Genomic DNA, 9,096 nt, shown 5'->3' on the forward strand with positions numbered 1-9,096 from the left:
TTGGGTCCATTTGTCTCTTTGTCCGCACAAAACTTTAGTCTTTCTTTCTCCGCAATCGTTTGTCGGATTGACAATTTTCAGCATTGGTGCAGTGATTCATGTACAATGATTTAATAATCATTAGACGACCCGTGAACCAGTTTGGTTTCCATTGTGACCGGTTGATTAAAAACAAAAAAGATAGCTCCAGCGAACAATACCGCTGAGGTTATTTGTATTGATCAAATAATCCCAAAGAGTACTTGACTGAATTGGGAATTGATTTTTTTAAAATAATTTTTTTTGTTGCTCGACTTGAACGAAACTTGATACTGCAGGAGAATGGTAAGTAAGGTGTCCCTAATTTTTGTGTTATCGTGTACCGTTTTGGCTCTTTCAGGAACATACATACATATATACAAGATGAGAGTTTTTGATATATATATATATATATATATATATATATATTTATTGTTGCGGTTGAGGAAATTCGCAAACCACCATTCAGGTCCCGTAGGTGAGATATCTCTGTAAGTACATGTGTAGTTAGCCCCAAACCCGTTGTTTAGAGGGAATAAATGTGATTCATTCGGGCTGCGACCATTTAAGATAGCCGTTTTTCTGTTCTATCTTGATTTTGAACCAACCACGTCTCAACCGCCATCACACAACAACCACCAACCGCAACTCCGCTTCACAACAACAACGCCAACAGCCACGACCTTGACCTTCACAGCTCGCTCCCGCAAACATTGCATCACCGCCGTTCCGAACGGCACCATGGCAATGGACCAGCACTTTAAACCCTCCACCACCTTCGCCTCTCCTTCTGCGGCCATTCCCGCACCGCTTGTGAGCACCGAGCGTCAGGCTGTCCTGGCCTCGTACAGGGCGCGTGCCGAGCCGCGGGTACAAAGTGCGCCCTTTCCGAGAAGTCGGATCAGGAATGATACACGCCCACTTATGATCCGTCCAATCAGCAAGCGCGGGGCGATTTGGCCCCGCCTCCAGGCGTGTCGGAGTAGAATCGATATATGAAAATTCGAGGATCAGGGGAGATTCACGCCCCTTTTTCTCCGTCCAATGGGCAAGCGTGGCTCCACCCCCGAGCTCGTTATGATCCAGAAATTTGCATATGGGATCTCCTACACCACTATAAAGCGCCGAGCGCGGGGCGAATTTAGTCAGTTTTGGGCTCGGGCAAGTTGGAGAAGTGTGGCAGCGGCAGAGTTTTTCGGTCAAGGCGAGTTGGAGAAGAGTTGAGGAGTAGAGCGCAGCGGAGCTTGGAGTCTGGGAGAAGTTCGAGTCCGGTGCAGGGCTGTTGCTCGTCGGAGCGCAGTGGCGGCTGAGGAGAATTGCGGAGGGGACCGGATACCTCGGGTCCGAGGCAAGGAAGACTGCGGTCGGCGACGAGGTCGCAGTGGAGTCGCTCGTCGCGGGACCCAAGCAAGCCAGCTATCCTCTTTCCCCAGAGCATCAACAATTCCCCCCTTCCCCCCCCCCACGCTGAGATAGTGCGAAAAGGGGGCCCCGTTCCCACCCCACTCCAAGCAGTGCCAACGAAACCCACGAAGGAGCGCGGAGTCAGGGCACCGCCGCCACATTTGCGGCTCATCACAAGACACGGGTAGGCTCCACCCGGTCTCGCGGCCCACAGGCCCCGTCTGCCCCCTTGTCTTTGAGGGTGGCCCTTTTCTTTTGCTTTTGAGTATATGTGTTGGCGCCGTCTGTAAAGTAAAACTGTAAGTGTTGCCGTCTGCTCGCGTAGTCGGTAGTAGATCTGCATTGTTGTGTTTCTTTTGTAACATCTGCTTTTGGTGCATAATTGTTGTAAATGTATATGTGTGCTTTCCGTGTGCCACAGAATAAATGTGAATTATGTTGAACTGTTTTTCCCGTTTCGCTTCGTCTTTTCTTTAATTGAATCTCCATCTTGCTTCACGTAAAGGGTTGGTAGTGGGCTGAATACGCCCGATAATTAATCGAACCGTCGAGGCCGACGATAACACCGCTCGGTTATCCCGATAGTACGGAACGGGTCGCTGAAGTGGCCCGTGTCCGGAGTCGACCTGCGGCGAGGTGTGATCGCCCGGTCTACCCTCCGTGTGGGTACTTAGGTAGGTCGAATTTGGCGAACAACCCTATCCCATGCGGGGGGCCGATTGGTATGACCGTGGTGAGGCCGAAAGGCCCACCCGTGACTAGTTCCCGGCGTTAGTCCGAGAGGGTCACGACGGGATTGTCCGTCCGGTGGGCGACGTGCCGCGATTCGAGTTACGTGGCCGCTCGCACGCCGGCGGGCGCGAATCCGCAACACTGGTGTTAGGTCGTGGGACACAAACTCATCCCCCTCCTAGCGGCACTGGTGTCGGAGAGCAGGAAAACGGGCTCTCCTGTCTCCAGCTAAATTCACGGGAATCGGTCCAGGGGTGAGAGGAGTGACCCCCGATTCCCTCCAAATTATGAGCGATTTAAATTAACCCTTTCCGAGAAATAAGATGGCGTCTCAAGGCGAGCGGGAGCCGGGGGTATTAGGTTTGTGTCGTCATGTAGGATCCATGGCCCAGGTCGATTCTTTTTATAATTATAACCCCACCACTAACTGTGGTCAGTGGGAGCGGCTTGAGCACGAACTTTGCCGGCAAACGGAGTAGCACAATGGCAGCGCGATCGCACCTCAGCGCAGCACGGAGCGGGCTGATATTAATGGCACAGCACGAGGCGTGAGCTCCCAGTCACCGCTTCAAGGCACGTGGTCACGGCATGTGCCATGGCAGGCGTGGCAGGATGACTATGCGAGCATTGGCAGGCTTCAGGCACAATTGGGGGATGTCTTGGAAAAGGTGAAGCATTATGAAGAATATATCGAGGAGGTGCAAAGTGGAGTGGACGAGTCACAACGGCACGCAGACGCGCTTCAGAAAAATTACGTGTACGGGGGAACACAGCGATTGGACGATTTACTGGAACGAATTCGGTGGCAAAAACATGACTTGACCAATAGAGTCGACAAATTATGTGGGAAAAAGAATTTGGTAGTGTTTTATACCCGTCAGTTGGAATATGCGAAGAGCAAACTGAACAAAAGAATAGAGGAACAGCAGATTGGTATCTCCCAGGAAAGGAAACAATGGGAGGAAGAATGGAAAACCGAGCTTGAAAAGAAACAAAAGGAGCACGACTTGGAAGTCAAACAATTAATGGAAAAATTATTGGAGGAAGCAAGGCGGTTCAAAGAACTGGAGGGGAGAGTGAGGGAAATACAGTTGGAAGAGAAAAAAATGTGAACACGATGGGGAGTTGGAACAATTGAAGGAAGAGGTAAGAACAGGCAATCAGGAAAGAGAAAGCCGAGAATGGAAGATAAAAAGAGGAGAGAGACAGCTGGAGGAAAGGACAGAGGAATTGCTGGAAAAGTCAGAACAGTTCAAAGAACTGCAGGGAGAATTGAGGGAGGAAGGAGAAAGGAAAACAAAGCTCGAAAAGGAAAAACGCAAACAAGATGGGGAATTGGAACTACTGAAGCGAGAGGTAAGGGCAAGCCAGTTTAAAAGAGAAATCCTGGAAGGGGAGATAAGAATGGGAAAGGAATGGCAGAAAAAACTAAATGAATACAGTAAAAAAAAGGGACGAATTGAGGAGGGAAGTGGTGCAAAGAAGAGATGAAATGAGTGAAGAAGCACGCAAATTGAGAAAGGAATTGGAAAAGAAAGCTTCTGAGTTACAGAAACACCAAAACAAAGAGAGGGAATTACAAAACGAGTTGAGGATGGTGAGAGAAGAAAGAACGACAGCAGAGAATGAAACGTTAAGGAACCACACTGAGCAGATTGAACAATTAGAAGCCAAAGCAAAGTCGGAGTGTGCGGAGATGAGAAAGGAATTGGAAAAGAAAGTTTCTGAGTTACAGAAACACCAAAACAAAGAGACGGAATTACAAAACGAGTTGAGGATGGTGAGAGAAGAAAGAACGACAACAGAGAATGAAACGTTAAGGAACCACACTGTACAGATCGAACAGCTGGAAGCGAAGGCCAGATTAAAGAATGAGATGCAAGAAAGAGTAATGATGGAAGAACGAATCAGACAGGAGAAGGAAGTCAGCCAACTGAAAGAAATAACGAGATTGCAGAATGCGGAACGAGAAAGAGTACTGAAAGAACAATGAATGAGACAGGAGAAGGAAATCAGCCAACTGAAGGAAACCATGAGATTGCAGAATGAGATGCGAAAAAACAGTAATGAAGGAAGAACAAATAAGACAGGAGAAGGAAGTCAGCCAACTGAAAGAAATAACGAGATTACAGAATGAGGAACAAGGAAGACAGTGGAATAGGAAATACAAAGAACAAGGAATGAGACAGGAGAAAGAAATCCGTCAATTAAAGGAAACAATGAGATTGCAAAACGAGGAACAAGAGAGACAGTGGAATAAAAAACTGAAAGAGTATGAATTTGAAACTGAACGACAAAAGGGAAAAAATAGGTTGGAATACGAGGAGAAGTTGAAGGAGCAAGGAATGAAGCAGGAAGGAGAAATCAGGAGATTGAAGGACACAACGAGATTGGAGAGGGAAGAACGAGAGGAACAATGGGAAAGAAAACAAAAGGAACATGAAGCTGAGGTTGACCAATTGAAATTAAAGGTGAGGCTGGAGTGCGAGGAGATAGACAAAGAACAGCGAATGAAACACAAAATGGAGATGAACCAAATGAAGAAAACCATGAAACTGGAGAAGGAAGGACAGGAGAGGAAACAAGGAAGAGTAATGAGAAAGCAACAAATGAAGGACAAAAAGGAGATTAACCAAATGAAGCAAACCATGAAACTGGAGAAGGAAGGACAGGAGAGGAAACGAGGAAGAGTAGTGAGAGAACAGCGAATGAAACACAGGAAGGAAATGAGCCAATTGAAAGAAACAATGAGATTGGAAAACAAAGAGCAGGAGGAACAGTGGGAGAGAAAACAACAACTATATGAGTGTGAAATTGAACAACTAAAACGAAGAGCGAGATTGGAGTCAACGGAGATTGAGGAGCTCCGGAGGAAGAACGAACAGCTAATGGGGCTCAGAGAGAAAGAACGACTCAGGTGGGAAGGAAAAAGGAACCAGGAAGAGATAGAAATAAGGAACAAGGAGAGAAAATGTATAGAGATGCGGGAGACAAGAGACGAGGTGAAAGTAATTGGGAGGGAGAGAAAAGAACAATTAAGACGGAAAGCAAGGAGGAGGTACGCGGAGATCGTGAAAGAGCAAGGAGTGAAACAGAGGGAAGGACGGGAGCGACTTAAGGAGAAAGCAAGGTTGACCGACATAAAGATAAGGGAAAGACGCCAGAAAGAAGCAGAGACTAATAGACACGAGGGGACAACAGAAACTAATAAATGTACAGAGACACGGGAGATGGGAACGATAGAGGAAAGACTACACGATGAAGACGGGGTTAGAGACGCACACACACACACACACACACACACACACACACACACACACACACACACACACACACACACACACACACACACACACACACACACACACACACACACACACACACACACACACACACACACACACACACACACACACACACACACAGGTAGTGGACGACAATGGGGGTGAGCTGGCGGACTGGGTAGAGACCCGGTGCGAGCAGCTGGATGGCCTCCTCCAGGAACGAGGGGAGCGAGTATGCCCCCTTGAGGCGAATCACGACCAGGTGGGTTCGGTCGTGCTTTGCGAGGTCGAGGGGAGGAGTGCTGCGAACGGGTGCACGGAGAGCTTGGGGGGTATAGAGGCCCCGGAGACCCTTGTGGGGACACGAATCCCCAGTGTGGTTGTCCCGGTGTGTATGGTGCAAGGTGTGAGTGAGACCCCGTGTGTGGAAGCGCCCCCTTGTGTGAGTGGTGTGGTGGCGAGTGTGCCGGAGTGCGTGCTTCCCAGCACGCCGTGTGTAAAAGGGGCGCACCGCAAGTGGAAGAGGCCGTGTGTGTGAGTGAAACGGCCAGTATGAATGGAACGGCACGAGTGAGTGAGCGGCCGAGTGTGAGAGAGACAGCGTGTGCAAGGTCGCTGTGTGTGAGGGAGATGTCGGTCGGCATGTGTGAGCATGCAGCCCCGTCTCCCGGTGTGAATGCAATGGAATGGTGTATGAGCGTCGTGACACGCAGGTGTGCGTGGGTTGAATGGCGACGACGACGGCGACAGAGGAAAGAAAGCCGGGTAGCGGCTGTAGCTGTTTCGGGAACCGTGCCGGGTTCACCCAACAGCGAGCGCGAGGTCCGTGCTGTGCAACGCACGAGGCCCCCACGTGCTCGCTTGCGAGAGTGAAGTCCCGGTCCGGAAACGCACGCGGTGGATTTGCCGATCCCGCGTACGGACAAAGTTTAGGCAGGATTTCGGATTTGGACCGGACGGGTTCTCCACGCGGGCGTGTGTGTGTGTGTGTGTGTGTGTGTGTGTGTGTGTGTGTGTGCGCGTGTGTGTGTGTGTGTGTGTGTGTGTGTGTGTGTGTGTGTGTGTGTGTTAAGCTCCAACGGGCAAAGCACATGTGTTCGCGTGGGGAACCCCTCGAGACGTGGGGCTTGTGTTTTTTTTATGCGCACGGTGACGTCATGGCTGCACGTGGGGTTGGAATCCGGCAGGAGGGTATCCCTGCCGGATGGTACCGTCCCAGGAGGGACGAGGTACACGTGCAGCTGCATGACGTCACGGGCAGGTGCAAGGTGCGCGAGCTGTGAGTTGCCGCGCTGGTGCTGCGTATAAAAAAAAAACAAGCCTCACTTTCGGGTGCACAGGATTCCCGGGCAAGGGGTGGAAGACCCCCTGGCCTGGGCACAGGATGAAACTAGTTAGGGGGAAGGGTTAGCTTAGTTAGACCGACTTCATGGGGCAGGGGTAAGTCCTCATGGAGTCCGTGGAACGGATAAGGTAGAGGGATTTTAGCGAGATTTAGGTTGGGAAAATGATTTATAGAGGTTTGAGGACAGTGACAGGCAGTGAATGTGTAGAGGGGACGTAGTTTAGCTACGTAGTGTTAAATGGAACGTGCTATAGTTTAAGGGACGACGTGGGAGCACGAGGTAGTTAAGGGATGCAGATAGCAGGATGGCAGAATTCAGCGGTGTGCATGTTGAAGAGTTGGTGAGTTGTGAGGTGAGTACATGTTGAGTGAGTGAGGCCAGCGGGTCTGTGTGTGTGGAGCGAATGTGGAATGCATGGTGCAATTAGTGATTGGGGGGAGGAGTGACTCCCGCCCAAGGGACCCCGGGGTCAGTGTAGAGTGAGTTAGGGGGTTAGTCAAATTGAAAAATGGAGGTCGTTTTGTTGTTGGTGTGAATGTAGGCTCGAAACCCATTTGGAGGGGTGCAGGAGCCCTGTTGACAGGCTGGGAGCATGGCTGCGAAAGGTGAGTATCGCTGAGTGGGTACCACGGGCACCAGGCTAGTCGGCCGTGGTAGGCCAAGGGCCCATGGGGGGGCTGGGATAGCGTAGTGGGCACGGGTGCGTCCGCTTGGTGCGGGGCCCGGGGCGCCGTCAGCCGCGTGGGCAGTGTTGTGGGCACGGGTGACCCTCGGAAAGGGGCCCGGGAAGCCAGCCTGCCACGTGTGCGTTTCAGGGGAGGTGCCATCGGGGGCACTCCCCGGTGTTTAGGGAGCTGGTAAGCTCGGAGGCAGTGTAGTGTCCGGGGGTGCCATAGCGGGAGATTCGGCAGAGGGTAGTGCCTGCCAAGGGGAGCCACGCGTCCCAGCCATGAGACCGTGTGAGGGCACGGAAAGAAAATTGGGGGGCGAGGCCCGAAATTGTGAGGACACCAACACAGGCGACGGGAATCTGGGTTTATAGAACCAATACTTTAAGCGTGAGGCGCTTGTTGAAAGCCCCGGGGTAGTTTAACAGTTAAATGGATAGGGTAGAATAGGAAGTGTACCCCTCCGCACCATCCATCCCTTCTCTCTCGTTGTGAGCCGCTGGACCCACTTTGTGTTATAGATCGCTGAACTCTGGGGAGGCCATTCTGAGGCTTGAGTTGGGCCTCGACATAGGACGCTAGCTCTCCCTTATCCCCCTCCGGGAAGGGAACGTAGGGGTTGGGAGTAGGCTAGGTGACAGGATAGGTTAGCCGAACAAGGACAGTAAAGGGGGTTAGGGGACAAATTATAGTGGGAAGTAAAACTAAAAACAACAAAAAAATAAGTTGGGGCTAAATTGGGTTTCACAAATTAAGGGAGTGGGTATGTACAGTGACAGGCAAAGGCGATAGGTTGGGAGGGAGACCGTAGGGTAGGTCCGAGCCCGCCTTCCGAGTGGCCAGCACCACCGCACTCCCTCCACCAACCTCCACTGAACGGCAAAGGCTGGCCAGCTTCATCTGCTGGCTGCATTGCTGCAAGGCCTGTGCTGGCCCACTTCATCGGCAGCTGTTGTTTTGCTGCAAGGCCTGTGCCGGCCGGATCGTCTGCAGCTGCTGTGCTTCAAGGCCTGTGCCGGCCAGTTCGTCTGCCGCCTGTGTTTGCCTGCAGTGGCCCTGTTCTGCAGGCTGTGGTTGCCTGCTCACCTTTGCCATGCCACGCCCACTGCCCCTGTTCGCCAGGCCCGTTCAATTTTGCTTTGCCCCTCCTTGTTCATTGCCATGTGCGCCAGGATCAGAAAGCAACAGTTTGCAAGCTGCAAGAACTGCCCTGTTGGCAGCTACAACACGGGCCTGCAGTGGCGGCCCGTGCACCGTGTTTGCGTGCATCCATTCATCCATCCATCCATCCATCCGTTGTGTTCATTGCGTGTGCCACTTGAGCTGGCACGGAGACTGCGTTTGTGCAGCCCATGCACCGTTGTGGTTCACTGGGTTCAGTTAAAAAGGGAAGGCCTTGGACTGCGTGTGAGCAGCCGGCCACGTTCCCTGTCACCTGCATTGTTTGAGCCAGAGACTGCATGCGAGCAGCCTGGCTCCCTGCTATCTGCTTTCTTTTTGCAGAGTTCATTGATCCTGGGCCATGGTTTAGTGTAAAATTTGTAAGTTAAGGTTAAGATGTACTGTACATATGAGTGCGCCCCCGGCATGTCTGTCTTAGCGCCGGCAATTTTTTTTAAGTCGTCCGTGTGAGTGGGTTTGTTT

This window comes from Eptatretus burgeri, chromosome 4 (assembly GCF_056783735.1).
Source record: "Eptatretus burgeri isolate ZD-2024b chromosome 4, Ebu_testis_v1, whole genome shotgun sequence".
NCBI classification, from domain to species: domain Eukaryota; kingdom Metazoa; phylum Chordata; class Myxini; order Myxiniformes; family Myxinidae; genus Eptatretus; species Eptatretus burgeri.